The 21,063-nt window shown below is 39.9% G+C and overlaps 1 long non-coding RNA gene and 1 other non-coding gene across 2 annotated transcripts; one reads left to right on the forward strand and one right to left on the reverse strand.

Moving 5' to 3' along the window:
- Positions 1-2,688: 2,688 nt before the first annotated feature.
- On the forward strand, positions 2,689-20,693 carry LOC113197190 (uncharacterized). The gene is made up of 3 exons (XR_003302655.2): positions 2,689-2,768; positions 5,822-5,923; positions 20,620-20,693. It is a non-coding gene; the product is annotated as an uncharacterized LOC113197190 (long non-coding RNA).
- On the reverse strand, positions 5,243-5,349 carry LOC113197199 (U6 spliceosomal RNA). The gene has a single exon (XR_003302656.1). It is a non-coding gene; the product is annotated as a U6 spliceosomal RNA (small nuclear RNA).
- Positions 20,694-21,063: the final 370 nt, after the last annotated feature.

The following is a 21,063-nucleotide window of genomic DNA, read 5'->3' on the forward strand; positions in this document are numbered from 1 at the left end:
ACTGGAGAAGGGCAGATAACAACTGAGGGACAGACTTCACCACCACCAGCCATGGCAAAAGAAACTCCCACATCTACTAGTGGATGACCGGGTCACTCTCTTCTGAGAGGTATCTAGGAGTAACCTTGTCCTATTCCAGGATCAGCAAGAAGGTCCCCGGGACTTCTCTGATTTTGGAGTTACAAGTGTGCATTTGGATTCTGACTGTCATATATCAAATGTATGACATTGGGCCAGTTACTCAATCTCATTTAACTACTGTTTCTGTTCTACAAAACTCTACAGCATAAAGATTATATATACTCACTGCTCAGCACAGTCCCTGCACTGAATGAGTAGTTAGCCATGATGTTGGTGTTGCTGGTGGCAATAGTGGTGGGAGTGGTGGTGGCAGGTTTCAAAGACAGATTGCTCTCAAGTTCAAGAAGATAACATGAAAGAAAATCGCAGCTTGGAAGTTTTGCTTTCCGTACGTAGTATCTTTGTGATGCCCAGAGCATTCTGGCTAGAAAAATGCTTTCAAAGACAGTTATAAAGACAGGATAGACTGAACTCAGGTACAGCTTCACCTCAGGGGTTAAATTGGTGGTGGAGGCTTTTGCAAAGTGTGCCTATTCTAAAAAATTGTACGTGTCCTGCAGATGTCTCCTGATTCCGGAAGAGAAAAAGAAGAGACCAAGAATTCAACCATCTTCATTCTCTTTTCAGTAGAACCATCAAGGGGTTGGATGCGGAATGTATCCTTAATTAACTGAACCTGGGCACACAAAAATCCAATCACTTAGGTATTTGGAGGACTATGATCAATATAAAAGTGTCTAGGAAACAGGACATAACAAATAAGGGAACACTTTTCTGAACAGAGACATAAAACATGGTGGTGCAATGATGGTCTAGGGAAGCCCCACCTCTCCATGAATCAGAACCCAGTTCTTCTGTGACGGAAACCCAGATAGCCATGAAAGGACTGTGTCCTGGGCAAAAGGTGGGATCCGCTGTAGAATGAATGGGCCAGCTGATGTGTGCAATGGCAACCATAACGCGAGAGCTTGGTGCATAATTCCGAGATTGTGGCAGACTCTGAAGGAATGCTGCAGTCCAGCTTATTCTGTGGTCAGCGACCAAAGGGACAAAATCCACAATTTCTGACTTCCTATCTTTTCCTCCTAAAACACTCTGAATTGTCCTTCATGGTTCATTAAACGCTCCCAATGGCTCTAGTCCGCCTTTTCCCGACAGCCAACGACAACCTGTGCTTTCGGGGCCACAGGAGGGCTCCTCTCGGCCTTCAGAGACAGCTGAGGGTTACCGAGGTCTCAATTTAGCGGGGTCGCAGCTGTTCAAGTCCGGCAGCCGAAGGAGCCGGACTACATTTCCCAGGAGCCTCTGCGCCGACTTCCGCTTCCGTTCCCTTTTGCGAGCTGGGCTCTTTCCCGGCAGATACCCTCAGAGTGTCTGGAGCTGGAAGGGGCAGATGCTGGGCTTTTCCGCTGGATCTCTTCCCAGGCCCGCTGATCTGACCATAGTCTCTTCTTCTGGAGCTGGGTTGGTGTCCATGTAGGCTTGGCCACCTTGACCCACCCCTTCTCCTCTGGAGTTTTCTCTGGGTTTTGTGTGTGCCTGACAATGGGGTATGTGTGTTTCACATCCTGAATTACCTCTGGGTCCTTTGCCCAGAAATGGGTTAAGGGTCCATACCGCCTGGCTGGAAGGTGAGGCAGGTGGAGTCCGAGGCTCCCAGTGTTTGGGGGCAGGTCAGAGATCAAGCCGCGCGCACCCATGTGTCCCTGCAGACTACCCTGTGGTGGAACATTTTTTTGTTTGTTTGTTTGGTTTTGTTTTTTAAAGATGTGGGAGGGGCTGAATGTAGGAGAACATTCATAATCATTTGCGGAAAGCGGTGTCTCTTCAGTAGTAGACATCCATCTCATCGTTTGCACATACAAAGAAACTGAAATACAGGAAGGAAAAGTGCCTTGTTCCGGGTCACCCACTGGCACATAGAATACAGGTGCCCTCATTTCCGGCAGGGCATTTTCCATCAGGTCTTCTTACACTTATGTATTAATGGGGCTTGTTGATTACAGTATCTTTACCTTTGTAATTGTTTTATATTCCTAGGTATCTTTCTCTGCAGAGCCCCTGGGTAAAGGTATTGAGGCTTCCTGAAGACTAAGTGGCTTCTATTCGTTCGTTCATTCTTTCTTTTTAAATATTTTTTTTTAGTTGTCCATGGACCTTTATTTTACTTATTTATATGTGGTGCTGAGGATCAAACCCAGTGCCTCATACGTGGTGGGCAAGTGCTGTACCACTGAGCTACAACTCCAGCCTATGAAGTTCTTAAATTTAGCCTTATCTCAAAAGATACTGCTTCAGACTCCCTGTTTGCTTTGAGCAGGATCTCAGAGAATAGAAAAAAAATATATAACGAAAAAGAAAAATTCAGTCCAGAATCTTTTGCCAGGATTTCTGGGAGAATGGTGGAAATTCTCAGAAAGGAAGTGGAAGACTTGGGAATGGTTACTCTATTCAAGTGGTGGTGCAAAGGCTGTGATTGTAGAGGATTGGGCCCACAAACTTCAGAACAGAGGTAAGAAATATGAGAGAGGACTCTACCATTATCTGGGCATCTTACAGGAACACACATAATTTGCTTTTTCTTTACAGCCATTTTGTAAAATGTGTGTGGGTAACTCTGAAATCTTGGACAAGTCACTTCTTTCATAATATATAAAAAGTGATTTATGGAAAACACCTGGTAAATGGTGAGTGCTTGATAATTGGTATTAATTTTCTGATATCATTCCCTTTTCAATTGAAGCTCCAAGAAAATATCTACTTTCTATACTTTCTTTCATTATACTGGCTTCCTCTCTGAAAGATGAGAGAGAGGGCAAGTCACACTCTGGGTGGAGATAAAAAAGTGGACAGGGAGAAGCTGATGATTTTATTTGGCATGGTAGTACATGGGGGAGTTCAGGGCCTTTGAACCTTTCATGAGGGCAGTTATATCTGTATCTGCAGAGTCCATGGCCCTGCTACCTGGTTCTGAAATAATTAGGGACTACTTCCTGGCTGCTTCTCAGTTCCCTCTTAAAAAGTACTCTCTCATTTAAGGAAATACAGTGGGGTGATCCAGATTAGAAGGGCTTCCTTGCCAGGTGTGGTGGCGGATGCCTGTAATCCCAGTGGCTCAGGAGGCTGAGGCAGGAGGATCACAAGTTCAAAGCCAGCCTCAGCAAATTAGTGAGACCCTGTCTCTAAAAAATATTTTTTAAAAAGGGCTAGGGATATGTCTCAGTTGTTAAACACACACACACACACACACACACACACGGCGGGGGGGCTTCCATAGTCTGTCCTTATTCCTGATTATTTCTGGCTTTCCTATAACATCCTGCCCTCAGCCCCTCTGGTTTCTCAAGGCCTTGGGACTTATGAGTTCCTATTTCCACCTTACCTGCTGCTGATTGCCTCTGTCCAGTATAGAGAGCTGGTAGGCATTTTGGGGGGAAGTAGGGGTTTGGGAGTATCACCAAATATTGATTATACTTTTTGTCTTCATAGAACAAGGAATAGAAAAAAGCATAAAGTCTTGATTAATATTGATGTGTAGAAGGTATTGAGAATAAAAATGAACTGATAATTAAATGACTTTTACTGAATATTTACTCTGTACCAAGTACTGGTTTGGACCCTTTATATTAATGCACAATTTTATGTGGTAGGTACCATTATTCCTGCCCACCCCCCACCTTTTTTTTTTTTTTTTTTAAGTGAGGAAACTGAAGCACAGAAGAAACTTTGCTGTGGTCACACAGAGCAAGGATTTGAAAACAGGAAAACTCCAGAGCTAGTGTTGAATGAGAAAGGATTTTAAAAGGCATGGATTTTTCAAAATTGTGAAATACTGTGCTGTTTATGATGACTGAAGGCTACAATGATTCCTCAAACAAATCTACAAGGGGCTTTAACTATTGCTTTTGTGGATAAGAGGTGGGAGTAGAGGAATAGAGTGTGAGGGAAGATTAAAGAAATAAATAAACTGTAGAATATTAGGAAAATACAGAATTATTTTATATTTGTAGAATTAATATATGTAGAATTAAATAGATAGCATGTTACCCTACAACCCAGAAATAAGTTCAAAGAATTGCTTAAAGTTAATATGATCAGCAGTATTTCTCCTTGTAGGCAAAAAACCAAAACGGAGAAATAGACAGTAAACAGAAAATTCCTTGATAGGCATTGAATCAGACATAGGGAATTAGTGGATCATTCATTGATTCATTCACAATGCTTTGGGCCTGCTGTCTGCACAGATACACAGTACTCAGTGCTTAGGATGCAGGATGAGTGAGTTGACACAATGCAACTTTGTGGATCATGTGTGTAGTGGGACAGATAGTGTCTTATTCTATTTTCTGCTTCTCTAACAGAATACCATAGACTGGGTAATTCACATTGAACAGCAATTTATTTGGCTCACAGTTCTAGAAGCTGGGAAGTCCAAGGATTGGCAGCACTATCTCTTCAGCAGCTCATGAGGGTCGCCTTGCCACATACATCATTACATGGAGGAAGGCAGAAAGAAAAGCTAGTACATGAGATAGAGGATGGGGATTGAATTTATCCTCTTACCGGGAGCCTGTTCCTGCAATAACTATCCTATTTCTTTGATAACAACCACATCATCTCTTAAAGGTCCCCTCTTAATACTGTCATCAGAGCATTTAAATTTAAATGTGAGTTTTGAAGAAGATATTAAAATCATAGTAGATGGCCACAGTCTTATCCTGGACCTGGAATACTTAGGATATGGTGGCTGAAGACCTCTGTGATTTTGACTGCTAAAATGGGCACTACTTTTTAAAAAAATATTTATTTTTTAGTTTTAGGAGGACACAATATCTTTATTTTATTTTTATGTGGTGCTGAGAATCGAACCCAGTGCCTCACGCATGCTAGGCAAACACGCTACCACTTGAGCCACACCCTCAGCCCTATTTTTTTTTTTTTGCCTCTGTGGCTTTTCCTTGTTCTAAAAGTTAGACAACTCGTGAGATAATTAAGTTCTAAATTTAGTGAAAGATTCCACAGAAATTTAAACTTTAAAGCTGCTATAAAATTTAAGAGTCATAATGCAAGATAAAAATATAGCCACAATAAAATGAAATATTTACACAGTCTACTTGTGCTGAAATTGCTTTCATATTGTGGAAGAGAAATACACAGACAAAAAAATATGGAACACTTCACAAATTTGCGTGTCATCCTTTAGCAGGGGTCATGTTAATTTTCTCTGTATCTTTCCAATTTGAGTATATGTGCTTTTGAAGTAAGCACAAAATTAAGACAGTTTTTCCATTTTTGAATAAAGGAGTTGAGGCTGCTAGTCTTTAAAGTTTTTTTTTTATTTGACATAGTAATTTATATTTATGGGGTACAGTGTGACATTTCAATACTTCTGTATAACATATAATGATCAGATCAATGTAATTGGCCTGTCACCCCAGAGACTAGAGTTTTTCTCCAGCCCTATTAGTAAGTATTACTTTTTGATCTTATTTGTTTGGTTAATCACAAGGAATCTCATTCTTAGAACAATGGCTCATGCAGATCCTGAACCCCATTAATGCTCATATTGTTTCCTAAATTAACATTCATTCTGCCCTCTGAGATTATCTTTGAAGCTTTAGATATCTGTAAAATCCTTTAAACCATATGACAGCCAATGTCTGAGGCACATATTATCATAAGTATCTGTTTCTAATGCAATAGGTCTGACACACATAAAAATAACTGGATCTTTGTTAAGTTTTTCCTTCAAGCTCTGCCATTTGGGACCCTGCCCTTTACCCAGAAAGGGTAACTTGAGAAAGAAACCATGGCTGCTCTTCACCATACAGGGAAACCCCAGGTAAGTTGTGGGTTTTATTCCCTTACCTGAAATATTATTTTAATTTTGGAAGCAAATAGGTTTCTTACTTTTAGCATGAAGATTGTCAGTAATAGTTTGAAAAGACAGGATCAGATGGGTGGCATGGACTGCCACCAAGATGGTGTTCAGATGTTCCTCACTTGTGTGGAATCAGCAGTGATGATCAGGAGGCTTGGCAGCGTCTCCCATCAGTCTAGAGAGAGGGTGAGGAAGATGAGGCCTCTTTAGCAAATAATTGGGGAGGATAAGTCATAGAATGTGGTGGAGTAAGAATCAAAGTTCCATTTGTTCACTTTGGTATAGATAGGCAAAAGTACAGGAGGCATTTCTTGCTTCCATCTGCTTAGAATCCTATAGGGAGAAAGGATGTACATAGTCTGTGGTACAAATCAGATTTACTAAGGGCTTACTTAATAATAAAGTGCTATAGGAAAATGCAGTATGAATTCAGAGGACAGTGAGAAAGTGTGTGTGATTGGGAGAGATTGGGAAGGCCCTATTCATTCATCTTGCATTTTTAAGTCCTTTTAAGCAGCTTCCTGGTTAATGAAAGTAGTAATATTTGGGCTGTGGTTGTGGCTCAGTGGTAAGAGTGCTTGCCTAGTGCGTGTGAGGCCCTGGGTTCGATCCTCAGCACCACATAAAAATAAATAAATAAAATAAAGGTATTGTGTTCAACTACAACTAAAATATAAATATCTTTTTTAAAATTTTGAATCTCAGAATATCCCAAAGCTATGAAAAGAAATCTATTTGAGAATACCCAGAGGATAGAGATCACTCATTCCACCAAAAAAGAAGCAAGTCAAACTTTAGAAAATTATCATGTAAAGACTTTCTATTGTGATATTTTTGCCCCAAATGGCAAGGGTACTGAGGTCCAGAAATGCTTAGGTAAGTGGTTTTCCATGGTAGCATTGCACCACAAGGTGGCAGCCATGCCTCTTGTGGAGATGCTGAGATCAAAACTTACAGTGAAAGTTCACAGTAGTAGCTGATTTTAATTAATCTGTTTTCTTAACACACACACACACACACACACACTTAAATGTTTTTACACTGCAAAAGTGAAAGTCTTTTTAACATATTCAAATACTATAAAAAGTAAAAAAAGAAGCATAAAGTAAAATATAAGCACTCCTCTTTTCCTCTTCACATTCTACCCTTTAGAACTGTTTGATGTGTATCCATTCACATTCTTTGTGAATGTGTGTGTCGTGTGTGAAATACGTGCATATAACTAGGATTGTACTGTTTTTTTTTCAACTCATTTTAATTTTCAAAATTATCCTGTAGACATCTTTTAAAGTAATTTAGAACTACTTCATTTAAAAAATGGATTAATAGTGTTCTGAGGTATGGATGCTACTATATATTATATATATATATATATATATATATATATATATATATATATATATATATTACATATATATATGTATACATATATATATTCTTTCCATTTTTTTGCTGAAACAAATAATTCTGTGGTCATGTTGTTACTTCTGTAAGATAAAGTTAAATTCCTGGAAACATTTATAATGTATAAACAAAATGTATAAAGAGATACTGCACATTGATAAGAAAGAAAGTAACCCAATGTAAAAATAGGAGATGGAAATGAATAGATCTGTGTTTCTAATGCTATTTTCAAATAAAAGGAACCAGGGATCCTTGGAGAAACAGCTGATTCCAGAATTGTGGTAGAGAATACATAAGATGAATATCTTATACTTGAAAACACCAAACAACAAAATAAAACAAAAAACACATCAAAGAGACACAAGTGAAGGGTTCCCAATGGACAAATCTGGGCAACAAAATAAAGTAGTATTTTAATATAACTCAATGTATAAAGTGAATACCCATGAGTCTATACTGCTGTAAATAAGTGATTGAGTAAATAAATAAATTTGGGATAAATAGACAAATCTCCCATCCTGAAGAATTCCAAAATAATTTTTGTAGATATTTCATCCTCAGGTAAAACATAACTTCTCACTCTTTATATGTGGAGAAACCTGATCACAGGTGATCAAGGTTATCCAGGTGATCAAGGTCAACATCAACTTGCTAAATCATGTTGACTGTGCTTTTTATAAGATGTGGTGAAAATGACACGTTACCTCTGTTTTTCCTCCACAAACACCAAAACCCATAACCCCAGTCTAATAATGAAAACACAATTTTCAATCAAAAGGCATGTGAATTTCCTAACCAGTACGATTCAGAATTGCCAAGGTCATCAAATACAAAACAAACAAACAAAAAAACTGCCTTAAAAAAATGTTGCAAGTCAGAGTTACCTAAAGAGACGGCTGAATTATGATGTGTTCTTGATGGGATCCTGGGACAGAAAAATGACACTAGATTAAAAACCAAGGATATCTAAGCAAGTGTGGAATTTAGTGAGTAACATATTAGTATTGGTTTATAATTGTGACAAGTTTATAATAACATAAGATATTAGTAGTAGGGGAATTTGGGTGTGGGGTATGTGGAAACTGTAAAAAAAAGTTTGATCTATCATGGTAGAGAAATTTGTTCTTCACAAGAAATTATGAAATTCTCATATGAAGAAGTACTCATAGAAACCAGCCAAAAACTATCAGAAAAAGAAAGTGTCCTAGACGTGTATCAGGAAGTTAATTAATAAAAATTAATTAAAAAGAGTTATGTCTGCTTGTGATTCTCCTGCCTCAGCCTCCTGAGTAGTTTATATAACAGGTGTGCACCTCTGCACCTGGCTGCTCGTAACTCTTACAATTATACAAGTACATTTTTGCTAGAAAACCAAAATGTAGTCCCATTTTGCCACCTAGAAAATATAAAGTCATATACACAAGGATGGAGAAATTTAAAAATTAATAATTTTTTTAACATTTCATCAAGCATACTCTTGAATGAAACTGGCTTTTGTTTGCTTTAATGTGAGTGGGGAATAAAATAACATAACTGCTAGTACAGGCTTGGTGTCATTGCTTTGATTTTTGCTGAAGTCCCAGCAGTTTTACCCACTAATGCTTCTGCATTATCAGTGCACATGACAGTTGTGTTAGTCAGTTTTCTGTCACTGTGACAAAATACCTCAGATATCTCCTTAGAAGGAGGAGAGGTTTATTTTGGCTCATGGTTTCAAAAGTTTCAGTCCAGAATTACTTGACCCAATTGCTTTGGGCTTGTGGCAGCACAGAATGTGATGGAGGAGGCTGGTTTACCAAATAGCATCTAAAAACTGAAAAAAAGGGGGAGAGGAAGGGACTGGGATTCCAATATACCCATCAAGGGCATACCCCTAGTGAGTGGACTTCTACTAGGCTTCTCTCTTAAATGTTCTTCCACCTCTCCTTGGCACCATGGACTAGGGATCAAGCTTAAAGGTTTGGTATGTTAAAACATATGGGCCTTGAGGGACACTTACAAGCCATAGTAATAATTGTGAAAAAGGGAAAGAATACTAACACTATCAGGAAAATCACTTTGTCCTCACACAATCCCTAAAGGGTCTTTGTGAAACCTTAGGGCTCCATCAACCACACTTTAAGAACCACTGGGTTAACAGTGGGCATCCAGATTTTAATGGGAGGTGAAGGCAAACCTTTATAAATACTTAATGCTTGTTCTTCTTAACTCATTAATAATTCTATTAGTCCTGTCCCTGGTCTCCAAAGGCAGAGATCATTAGAGTGGATGAAAACAAGACTCACGTGATACTTACAAAGATGCATTTCAAATAACAAGGTCTGGTTGGCTGGTAAAAGGATGGCAAAATGACAATATCAAATACCCCAAATCTGGAACCAATACAAACGTTCATCTACAGTGAAAAGATAAATTTATTGTGGCAAGCAATAAAATTACTGTTTAGCAATCAAAGTGAACAAGCTACTAATGTAGACATTCACATTTTATTGAATGAAATAAATCAGACATACTACCTACTGTTTCCAATTATATGAAATTATATAATAAGTAAAATTAATCCATAGGGATTAAAATATTTATTTTAAAAAATCAAATCTATAGTTTCCTGGAATCAGCAATGACTGAGAGAATGAGCAAAAAGAAATGAGAAACTCCCTAGGGGTGCTGGAAATATTCTCTGCCTTAATTGGGTGGTGATTACATGAATGGAGACCTTTGTCAAAACTCATTGATCTGGACATTAAAAATATGTGAATTTTATTGTGTGTAAATTATACCATAGTAAAGCTGATTTTTAAAAAAGCTTCTCTGGATTTGGTGTGGAGAATGGATTGGAGGAAAAAATTAGTAGATATAGGAGTTATAGTTTGGAGGCCATTGCCATAATCCAGGTGAGAGACAATGGCAGTGGAAATATTAATGTAGCATTAAGCATCAAATACTCGGGATGAAAAATGGTGAAGGAAGGGGGGCATGGGTTGTGAGAGAAAGAAAGGAGTTAGGGATGCTCCTGGGACTTCTGGTTTGTGCATCTGGTTGGGTGCTGGCAGCAAAACCTAAGAACCATGAGGTGGGTCAGGTTTGTTGTGATAGGATCAGGTAAGGTCTTGAGTATAATTTTGCATATGCAAGATTTAAGGTATATTTGAGGAAAGCAATAAGGACATTTCTTATGCAACTCAAAACCTGGAAACAAGCCGTTTTCAAGTTTAGCAATTCAGCAATGTCATTGAAGAGAGGTTCCATTATCCTCAGCTTACTGATCTGGTCCTTGTGTTGGTTCGTATGATTGCAAAACTTTGCTGGAGCCTGAAAGCAGAAAAATGCATGAAGTTGGAAAACAAAGGTGAAGTTCTAGAGATATTATGCATGTAAGACTGGTAACTGCAGGACCCATGTCACATCTTATACTTATTTTGTGACCTCCACCGATTGTAGTATTAAGCATCAAATGGATGCAGAGTAAATAATGAATGCATGGAGCAATCCTTGGTGGAGAGGAGACAGGTCCATAGAAATATCTTCCAAGTTATATATTAGGGCAGACCTGGCTCTGGGACCAATGACACAGTCCAGAGTGTACTTGTTGGTTAGTAAAGGGCTAAATGATAAAAGATGTTTCAGAAGTGAGAGAAAGTTCCAGTTAATTGGAGAAATATCCTATGCCCATTTCCTCCTCTTGAGGAGGAGAAGGCTTCTGAGAAGACAGAATTGGAGAAAGGCAGATAGCAACTGAGGGATGGACTTCACCACCACCAGCCATGGCAAAAGAAACTTTCCCACATCTACTAGTGGATGACCGAGTCACTCTCTTCTGAGAGATATCTAGGAGTAACCCTGTCCTATTCCAGGATCAGCAAGAAGGTCCCCGGGACTTCTTTGGTTTTGGAGTTACAAGTGTGCATTTGGATTCTGACTGTCATATATCAAATGTATGACGTTGGGCCAAGTTACTCAATCTCATTTAACTGCTGTTTCTGTTCTATAAAACCCTACAGCATAAAGATTATATATACTCACTGCTCAGCACAGTCCCTTCACTGAATGAGTAGTTAGCCATGATGTTGGTGTTGCTGGTGGCAATAGTGGTGGGAGTGGTGGTGGCAGGTTTCAAAGACAGATTTGCTCTCAAGTTCAAGAAGATAACATGAAAGAAAATCACAGCTTTGCTCTGTGATTGGGAGGTCAGGCTGAAGTGTTCTAAGAGCCTAATTATATGAAAGATGAAATTTGAGAACCATGCAATCAAGGATGCAAAATAGAATGCATGCAATGTATATAACAGAAAAAGAAAAGACAACAGGTGAATACAAACTAAGAAGTTCAAAGAAATACCAACAAAGCTATGCTAAGGAATCTGGGATTCTTGTGACAACTGGAGGGAACCAGTGCAAAGAGATCATTGGTTTTGATTCAGCCATATCTGAGCTCATCTTAGACTTGGGCCTGGTCCCTCACAACCATTTCTCAATCCAATTCATTTTTAACAAGTATTTATTAGCTTGTTAAAAATGTACATATGCAGGGTCAGAGTTGTGGCTCAGTGGCAGAGCACTTGCCTTGCATGCATGAGGCACTGAGTTCAATCCCCGGAACCACATAAAGAAATAAACAAATAAAATAAAGGTATTTTAAAAAATGCACATATGCTTTATATAGCTTACCAAATACCATAATGTTAGAATAAATGAGAAATGGTAAGGGCAGTGAGGAAAAGGGAAAGTTAATGATTATGAAGTGATTGGGAAGAAAGAAAGAGTAAGAGTAGAATTTGAGCTGAGATATGAAGAATGGATATTTAGAGGGGAAAAAATGGGAGATTGAGAGAAAAATGGTCCTTTAGTTTGAGCTTCAAATCTAGCACCATGTGGTTTATTCAAGAACCTGTCGGGGAAGAAGCTGCATGATAAAGGGATAGGGATGAGACAGAAAGACAATATCTGGAGGAAAGAGAGGTGTCTTCTAAGCCCTTGATAGCTTTCTTAGTTACTGGGTTACTGTTTGCATGCTACTAAATTCTTAAGTAATAATAATCCATGACAGCAGTTAGCCTGTTGAAAATGAAGGTTGCTCGTGAATATGTATGGTTTAAATTAATCCTCTGAACTCCTTTGAGATCAGTATCACTTTTTCTTTTTGGAAAAACAGAGAAGTTAAACTTGACCAAAGCTACCTCTGTAGGTTTGAGCCCAGATGGTATGATTCCAGAGTTGCAGAAATTGGCTAGTCTCCTTATGGAAAGAAGATTGTTTTGGGAAAACTCAGAGTATGAAAACCAGCTGCCAAGCATAGAGGATCTAAGAGGTAGAAGAAAGAGGCAAACAAATCTAGGATTGTATAAAATGCACTTTATTAGGGATTTGTGGACAGAAGGATGTTTTTGATGATAGTAAAGTCAGGAGGATTCCTGTGTCCAAAAGTTGATAAGCTTGGGTTTGAAAGCTAAGATAAATAGACAAAGATGACCCCAAAACAAATGAAATGTACCTGAGATTTTGTTTTTAAAAAGTAATTTGTCAAACATCAGTTAACGTTATGGTTTAGATAGTAGGTATCCCCCAAAAGCTCATATGTGAGACAATCCAAGAAAGTTTAGAGGTGAAATGATGGGAATATAAGAGTCTGAACTTCATCAGTGCATTAATTCCCTGATAGGATAGTAACTGGAGGAGAAGGGATATTGGGGTTGTGCCTTTCCGGGTAAATATTTTGTGCCTGGTCTGCAGTGTCTCCCTCTTTCTGCTTCCTGGTGTCATGTCTCTAGCTATTTCCTCTGCCACACCCTTCCTCCGTGATGTTCTGCCTCATCTTAGGCACAGAGCAATGGAGTCTACCCTCTGTGGACCGAGACTTCTAAAACCATGAGCCTCAAGTGAACTTTTCCTCCTCTAAAAATGTTCTTGTCAGGTATTTTGGTCACAGACATGAAAAAGGTGACTAAGATAGTTAAGAAATAGTCAGGGTGTCAATAGCCAGTATGAAATACTCAGCTGTCTTGACTATTGATTCTAAAGGCTTTAGAATGCAGGCCAGGATCACCTGGTGGGCAAGATGGTGGTTGTGACCAAGTTATATATCAAGCTTGATCCCTTCAAGGGTACAGGGGATACAAATATGGAGGGGAGTCTACATTTCCAGTGCTGGAACCCTCTTGGATGGTCACATCAGAGGTAGGTGGCACAAACTAACTATTGTTTGCAAAAGGAGTAATGTGACTAGCAGAAATTTTGCCTATAAGTGAAAAGGGTCTCTGACTATTGTGGAAAACATTGGATACAAATTCGGTGGTGCTTATAATGAACTTTATGATCCAGGTTTCTTGACAAGTTTTGTTCCTCCCTGAAACAATGCAAACAGAAGCTTAGGGGTATAGCTGGAATTAAGGTCTGTGGCAAAAGAATTCAGGCTGATCTCAGAATGGCTTTTTGAAAGTATTCCTTTGTCAGGGGGTTTCAGACTATCTGAAGATTTGACTGTCTTTAAAAAAAAACAAAACTATAAACCTAAATAATAATTAGATTCTCCAGAATATAATATTTATTTAGGAATAACAAAGCATTTGAGGGAACACACATGCCATAGTAAACTGTGAGAATATTCAAGGAGGTTGAGGCAAAGGGAAGTTTTGAAAGGTAAAAAGGGAGAAATTTGCTTAAGTAACTTGGAACAAAATTCACTGGTCTTGGAAACCTGAGGCAGGAGTTGGCATCTGCTCATTGGCGAAGGTACCCTTGCTGGGAAGATCCAGAACATCTTCTCTCAGTTATTACAAAGTTTATTACATATAAGTTTTGGCCTGGTGCTGTGGCACATGCCTGTAATCCCAGTGAATTGGGAAGCTGAGGCAGGATGATTGCAAGTTTAAGCCCAGCCTGGGCAACTTAGCAAGATCCTGTCTCAAAACAAAACACAAAAAGAATGGGGTGAAGTTCAGTGATAGAGTACTTACTTAGCATCCACAAGCTCTAGGTTCATTCCCCAGTACTGCAAAGATATATTTTGTTACAGAAATCTGTGCCTAAATTGTAGGCAGGCAAATAATAGGGTGCATGTAGAACTAAAAGGAAAGTCCCTGAAATAGTACTTATCTCAGACAGGCAGACATAAGCTCTCTTTCTTCATTACTTTCCAGCTCTAATTTTGACTGGGTCTGGCAAGAACATGCTCATATTCATTTCATCAATGTATACAAAACTAAAATGTTTATCATCTCACAGTTTGAGTCAAGAATCTGAGCGCCAAGGAGTTGCCAACCCAAATGCTTTTTTTTTTTTTTTTAAAGAGAGAGTGAGAGAGAGAGAGGGGAAGAGAGAGAATTTTTAATATTTATTTTTTAGTTCTCGGCAGATACAACATCTTTGTTTGTATGTGGTGCTGAGGATCGAATCCAGGCTGCACGCATGCCAGGCGAGCGCGCTACCGCTTGAGCCACATCCCCAGCCCAACCCAAATGCTTTTAAGCCATAAAGAAATGTATGGAAAGTGGATCAACCTGATTCTGCAGCTCAATGATGTCATCATTAAGGACATGGTCCTTACAGCCTCTGCTTGGCTGTTCACTGTGAAGATCTCATCCTAAGGTCAGTTTCTAGATCCCAGGGTGGTTGTCCATATTCAGAGGAGAAAGAAGCTGGTTTCCCAAGTGTCTCTCTTGAGAGCTAAGAACTTTACAGCAGACTTCTCAAATCATGGATCTAAATTAATATAGACTTGCCCATCTCTGAGGCAGGATTGCAGAGTACAATTTATTTGGGACTTACAGACAGAAATATGTCTTGAGTAGAAACAAAACAGGAAGATACCTGTATCTCAAGGCAAGAGGAAGTGTTCTGTATGTTAAAGTAGACAAAGATGGGTTGTGACCAACCAGAATGCATCTGGTCTCTTTTCAAAAGATACCCTCTGAGCATCAGTCACCAGCATGACACAGTTGAATATCATCTTAACAACTTTAATTGTCCTATAGGGTTTTGGATGTGTACCAGGTTCACCTGGTGGGCAAAATTGTGGTTACAACCAAGATGGCTGTAGTTATGTCAAGCTGGATCCCAGTGGTTTCTTTTGAGCAGACTTGGTGTCACATAATCTTTCTGAGTTTATGCATGAGAGGAGTGATGTCCCTCATCCTAAGAGACATGTAAAATTCCTCCACCCAGACAATCAGGGAACAGAAATAGAGCACTCTTTATCCATCTGTTTTTCAACAATGAGGCAGAAGTAGAAACCATTTGAGCAAATGGGTGTCCCAGGGGAAGTGAAATTAAGAATTGAGCTTTAAGGACTCCTGAAACTTAAGAGATCCCTGGAGGATTTTGGTGAGGCAGATAGTGTATTGTTTATACAGAAAATGATGTATTGTTCTCAGAACCTGACCACAAACAGTCCCTGAAGGGAGGGGCACATTTTGGGTACAGAATGAAAAAGTCTTTTTCCTTCCTTTGAACAGTGTTCTGAGTTTATAGTCCCTACTTATTGTTGAAAAACATGTCTGGGTTTTCTTAATTATAGATGTTGAGGAGAGTAGATATTTCTGAGATTCTTTCCTACTTCAAAGGTCTGTACCTCACTAGTAAAACCAAGAAGTCCCTTACCTTCACTTTGTACCCTAATGTTGCATAAAGACATCTGTCCCTAGGCCCACCTGTGTGCCCAGCAAGGCTCACCTGCCCTGGCTCTTTGGCCTGCTGAGCTGCTGAGGCACATCTCTCTTAGCATGTTAGTGGCTATCACACCCTGGCTGATATGAGATAATTGTGCCCTTTAGGAAGGTGTGTACAGCTTCCTGGAATGTGTGGTATCCTAACAAACAGCTAGATTTTGACTAGGGGCTGGACAACTGCCCAAGTGTTAGAAAACATGCACTGTCAAGACAACAGCTGGTTTAGGACCTTTAGTTGAGCCAAACTTGAAAATCATGTTCTGTCTTAGGACAAGAGAGAACATTTGTTACATATTTTAAGAGATTTATTTCATTTATTAGGTGTGGGTTCTTTTCTATTTTGGTCATAACCTAAAAAGATAACTAAGTTTAATTTCTGTAATTACTTTGGGATATATTATGCCATATTTTGTAGTATTGTTAAAAGGGCTGATATGGTGATTCAAAAAAGCACAGTTCAAATATTCCAACTATTTTGCCCCATAAAATGTCATGCCCTTGTGTTAGGAATTTATAACAATAGTTGGAGAGTGTGGTCAAATTCCTGAGTCATTGCAGGCTCTCCAGTAAGTTCCTGGGTGGTACAGTAGCTAATTCTGGCCTTGTAAGCTTGGGTGGTTTGAGAAGAGGGCATCAAGGCTGTACCTGTGCCTTATGGCCACATCTCATTGGTAGATAAATAGGAACCTGGAGGTAACCCAGGACTAGACCTTTTGTAGCTTAGGGGGTAAATGACCCTGTTGCATTTCCTTAGATAGTGGATGCCCATAGCTGAAGGCATTGTTCAAGCTGACTTCAGCCAGGTTTCTTCATCCTGTGGCAGGCATCCTTTGGGCTCTTTGCTATGTGTTGAGCAAGACAGGCCTTATCTCCTTTTCTGTGCAGTGGGCAGTCTTGCCTTCTGTATATATATATCCTCCTGTCTTTGAAAAGGGAAAGCATGTATGATGCCCTGGGATGCCTCCTCTTTCCTGTGGAGGTCAGTCACTACCCCCATAAAGGAATGTCATATATTGAGTTTAAGAGCAATGATCCCTAAAGTCTTTAATGCTCTTCTGTTCTCTCCATTTTTTTCCATTGTTTTGCCAGCAATATCTAATTACTAAAGCAATTCAAGAAACTGATTTCTTAAATTAGAAGAAAAGTAGGGCTAGAGACCAGTTTGCTGATAGTGACCCCAGGCCAGGGGTCCACAGAGTCTACCCCCAAAAGTTAGCTAGTAAAGTACTGGGCTGGTTCCCAGAAGAATGATGCAACTTCACTCTCGGTGGCTCTCAGACTGGGATTTTACCAGAAAAATTGCAAAATGAATTTGGACAACTGACTCAGAAGTAACTCTTTAAGATACCCTCACTCCTACTACTATTAGTGTTATTTTATATATGATAGGACAAGTTCAGAAAAAGGGAAAGGACACAGCCTAGGTGAAGTACAACATCTTCAATTAATCAAATTCAGTATTGTGACCTATTTATTTTTCTCAGTCTGATGAACTGTTTTTTCTTAATTTCTGCAGTATGATGGATAAATATTATCTATGTTTGTGAATCACAGCTCTGCATGACTCAGGAGAATCACATATGGGAAAAAAATCCAAGGAGATTTTTAAATTTGTGATGCTGGGGATGAAACCCAGGACCTAGCATGCTAGGCAAGGGCTCTACCACTGACCTACACATCCAACTGAGACAGGGATAATGGACAGGTAGTCAGCACAGATAATAAATGTTTGGGTAGGAAAGATGGGGGCTAATTATCAATTCAAAGAAAAGGAAATAGGGTTGCTAAAGCTAACCTCCAGGTAGCACCACCCCTCACCCCTTGTTAAAACCTCCAGGGGAGGGGAAGGAGGAAGGATCCCATTTCCCAGCATAAGCAATTACCCTGTGAGTGACTCTTTTTCTGCTTTGGGGCAGGAAAGAAATAAGGTGGGGGTTGTGTGAAAAAGCGAGACCGTCCCCCAACACTCTCTTGGGTACCAACTATTCTTCTCTGGAGGAGACTACTATCTCTATTCTATCTTTTACATAAAATTTGTTTTCTGTACTTGCCTCAGCATTTCTCAGGTGTTTAATCTTTAATACCCTGGAATGAGGACTTGATGCTGATTCCAAGACCAGTATCACAGCTCTCTAGGGGAGTTTCAAAGAGACAGACCAAAGGCTTGGTATACCCAAGAACCAGCCTACGTGTCCATAAATGGATGAATGGATAAAGAAATATGGTTTATATATACAGTGAAGTTTTATTCATCCATTAATAAGAATGAAACTATGCCATTTGCAGTAAAAGGGATGGAACTTGAGAGTATTATGTTAAGCAAAAGAAGCCAAACTCATAAAGTCAAGAGTGGTATGTTTTTCTCATATGTGGAAGATAGAGAAGGAAAAAGGAAAAGAAAGGTTTATGGGGGGGGTCTCATGAAAATGAAGGAGAGACCAATAGGCTAGAGGAAAGTGACCAGGGGTAGGCAGGAAGGGAGGGAAAGGAGAAAACTGGGTAATGATATTGACCAAGTTATAGTGTTCTATTGTACATGGATATAACATAATAATATGTAACAATAAATCTCACTATTGTGTATAATGATAATGCACCAATGAAAGATATGGGAAGGAAAAGACCTTTTCTCAGAAAATGTTAGCATTAGTGTGATCTAAAGGTGGAGATTTGGCCCTCTGATATCAAAAGATCAGACACCTGTGCAGCCACAAGTGAAGAGTCTATGGTTTCAATAAAAGCAGTCTTCAAGTCCCAGAAAAGTAACCTAGATAACCATGATCATCATGATCCACTTGACAGGGGTATTAGGTATTATCTTTTTTTTTTTTTTTTTTTTTTTTTTTTACTACATCAGAGTCATCACATCCATGTTTCCCAGCCTCCAACCCAGAAAGTGCTCTCAAAGACACTGAGGTTCCACTGGCTCTGGACTTGCCCTTTCCTCTGGGATCCTGGGGCCCTGTTTATTAGGAAGCCACAACAATTCTCAGCACATGGTCTGGCCCTGCTCAGATCCCAGGAGAATCCAGGCATTGTTTCTACTTGTAGTCCATCATGACCCATGACACAATGCCTGGTCACTTGAATCCAGAGTCCTCTAGGCCACCCAGACGGCCCTGCCCCCTGCTCAAGACACATCCTCCAATCAGCAACAGAAACTACCAGGCACAGGGCCTTGGCACACACTGGCCTGCAAAGACCTGAGGCAGGAGGGGACCCATAGGCTGGGTGGGACCCAAGACCCTAGATCCTGGGATCACAGCTGCTCACTGACATGGACAGACAGCTCATGTGCACAGTCACCACTGACTGTCACTCAGAGTCCAATTGAGACCCTGCAGAATTGGCAGTGGACTTGGTATATCCAGGAGTGGGGGTGAACTCCACCCATTGAAAAATTATGGTGTTCAGAGAAAGACAGATTTTTTTTTTTTAAGATTTCACTTATCTCAGATTTCCAATAATCAGCTTCGTAAAAACATAAAGTAGAAGTCTTAGGCCTGGGGAGGGGAGTCGAATTCAGTATTGATGGCAAGAGTATGTCCATGTGAGTTCTGGAGATGCATGGTGGCAATGGCTAGGCAACAACACAAATATGCTTAATGACATTCAACTAAGTGTGCACTTCAAAAATGGTTCAGTTACAAAATAGGTGTTTGGTGTAGACTACCACAATGTAAATATCAGGGAGATTGCTGATTGACTCTCTTGGCATTGTTCGTGTTGTGATGGCAGAATACAAGAGACTAGGTAATTTATAGCATGGATTTTATTTCTCAAACTTGGGAGGCTGGAAGACCAAGATCAGGGACCAACTTCTGAGAACATTTTTGTTGTGTCCTCCTGGAGAAGCAGGTGAAACAGGGACAAGGGCTGCTTTGAAAAGCCCCTTCCCATGGAAGGAGACTCCATGGCCTAAGCACATCTTCAAGTTCCCACCCAGTAACACATCGTAATGCAGAGACAAAATAGAATGACATCCCCTGCTCCCCAGAACATCCAAACTTCTTGGCATGACTCAATTTCTGCAAGATTTCACAAGTCATGCATAATTTTGGATAAGACAAGAGTTAAGCTTCACACATGGAGAGAAGGTTTCCTTCTCTGCTCCTGCTTGTAGTGTTGGATGTGGCCTTACAAGCCATACTGAAGTTCTGCGCAACATTTCCAACTGCCCACCTACCACATCCCCAGGGGGCTGACTCACACTCCAGTCCTGAAGACTCTCAATTCCAGAAATCAGAAATGTCACAGGAAATCCAAGGGGAATTTGTTCACAGACTGCCGAAAACACCACAGTCCACACATGCTCAAGTCTCACAAAAATGACAGAGTAATTGCATCTAAACACTGCATATCTTCTACCTGTATCACTTCCATTTCACTAGATGACTTCTGACACCTTATACAATGAAATGGCATTGTCATTCTCTGTAATACTGTAAGATCCAGGAAACAATGATGAGAGAAGTATCTGTCCATAGAGACACAACTTCTTTCCTGATAGTTTTGATTTCCAGCTGGTGGGGACCATGCATGCAGAACAATGGGTGCAGAGCCAACTGTACTTTCTTGCTTTGCATTACAGGAGGAAATAAGGCAGCCAAGAGGAGGGCTTCTAGGAGCTGATATCCTTCAAGTCAACATGTGGACACATTCATCCGAGGTATTATCTACAGCACAGCTAGTGGGAGACGAATAATATGTTGCTCAGCTTTGTGGCTTTCCAAAATTAGTGATTTTTAAAGTCAACTAAAAGCAAGTATCTTGAAACAAGTGAAGCCAGGTGGTTTGTGGTTGCAGTTGTGGGAAATCCCGCAGTCTTTTGCCTGCTAAGCAAGTATTCTACCACTGAGCTATGCCCCAGTCTAAGTCAGAGGGCTCATTTGGTTTTTCCATGAGTTTCTGCTAGCTGCCTCATGCCCAGTTCTGAGATGTGAAAACACTCAAAGCCACACAGGCTTACGACAGAGCTCAGGAATCTCCAGTGATTCTAGAGCAGCCACAGACACACATGGTCTTCTGCAGAGCC

This window comes from Urocitellus parryii, chromosome 7 (genome assembly GCF_045843805.1).
Source record: "Urocitellus parryii isolate mUroPar1 chromosome 7, mUroPar1.hap1, whole genome shotgun sequence".
NCBI lineage: Eukaryota > Metazoa > Chordata > Mammalia > Rodentia > Sciuridae > Urocitellus > Urocitellus parryii.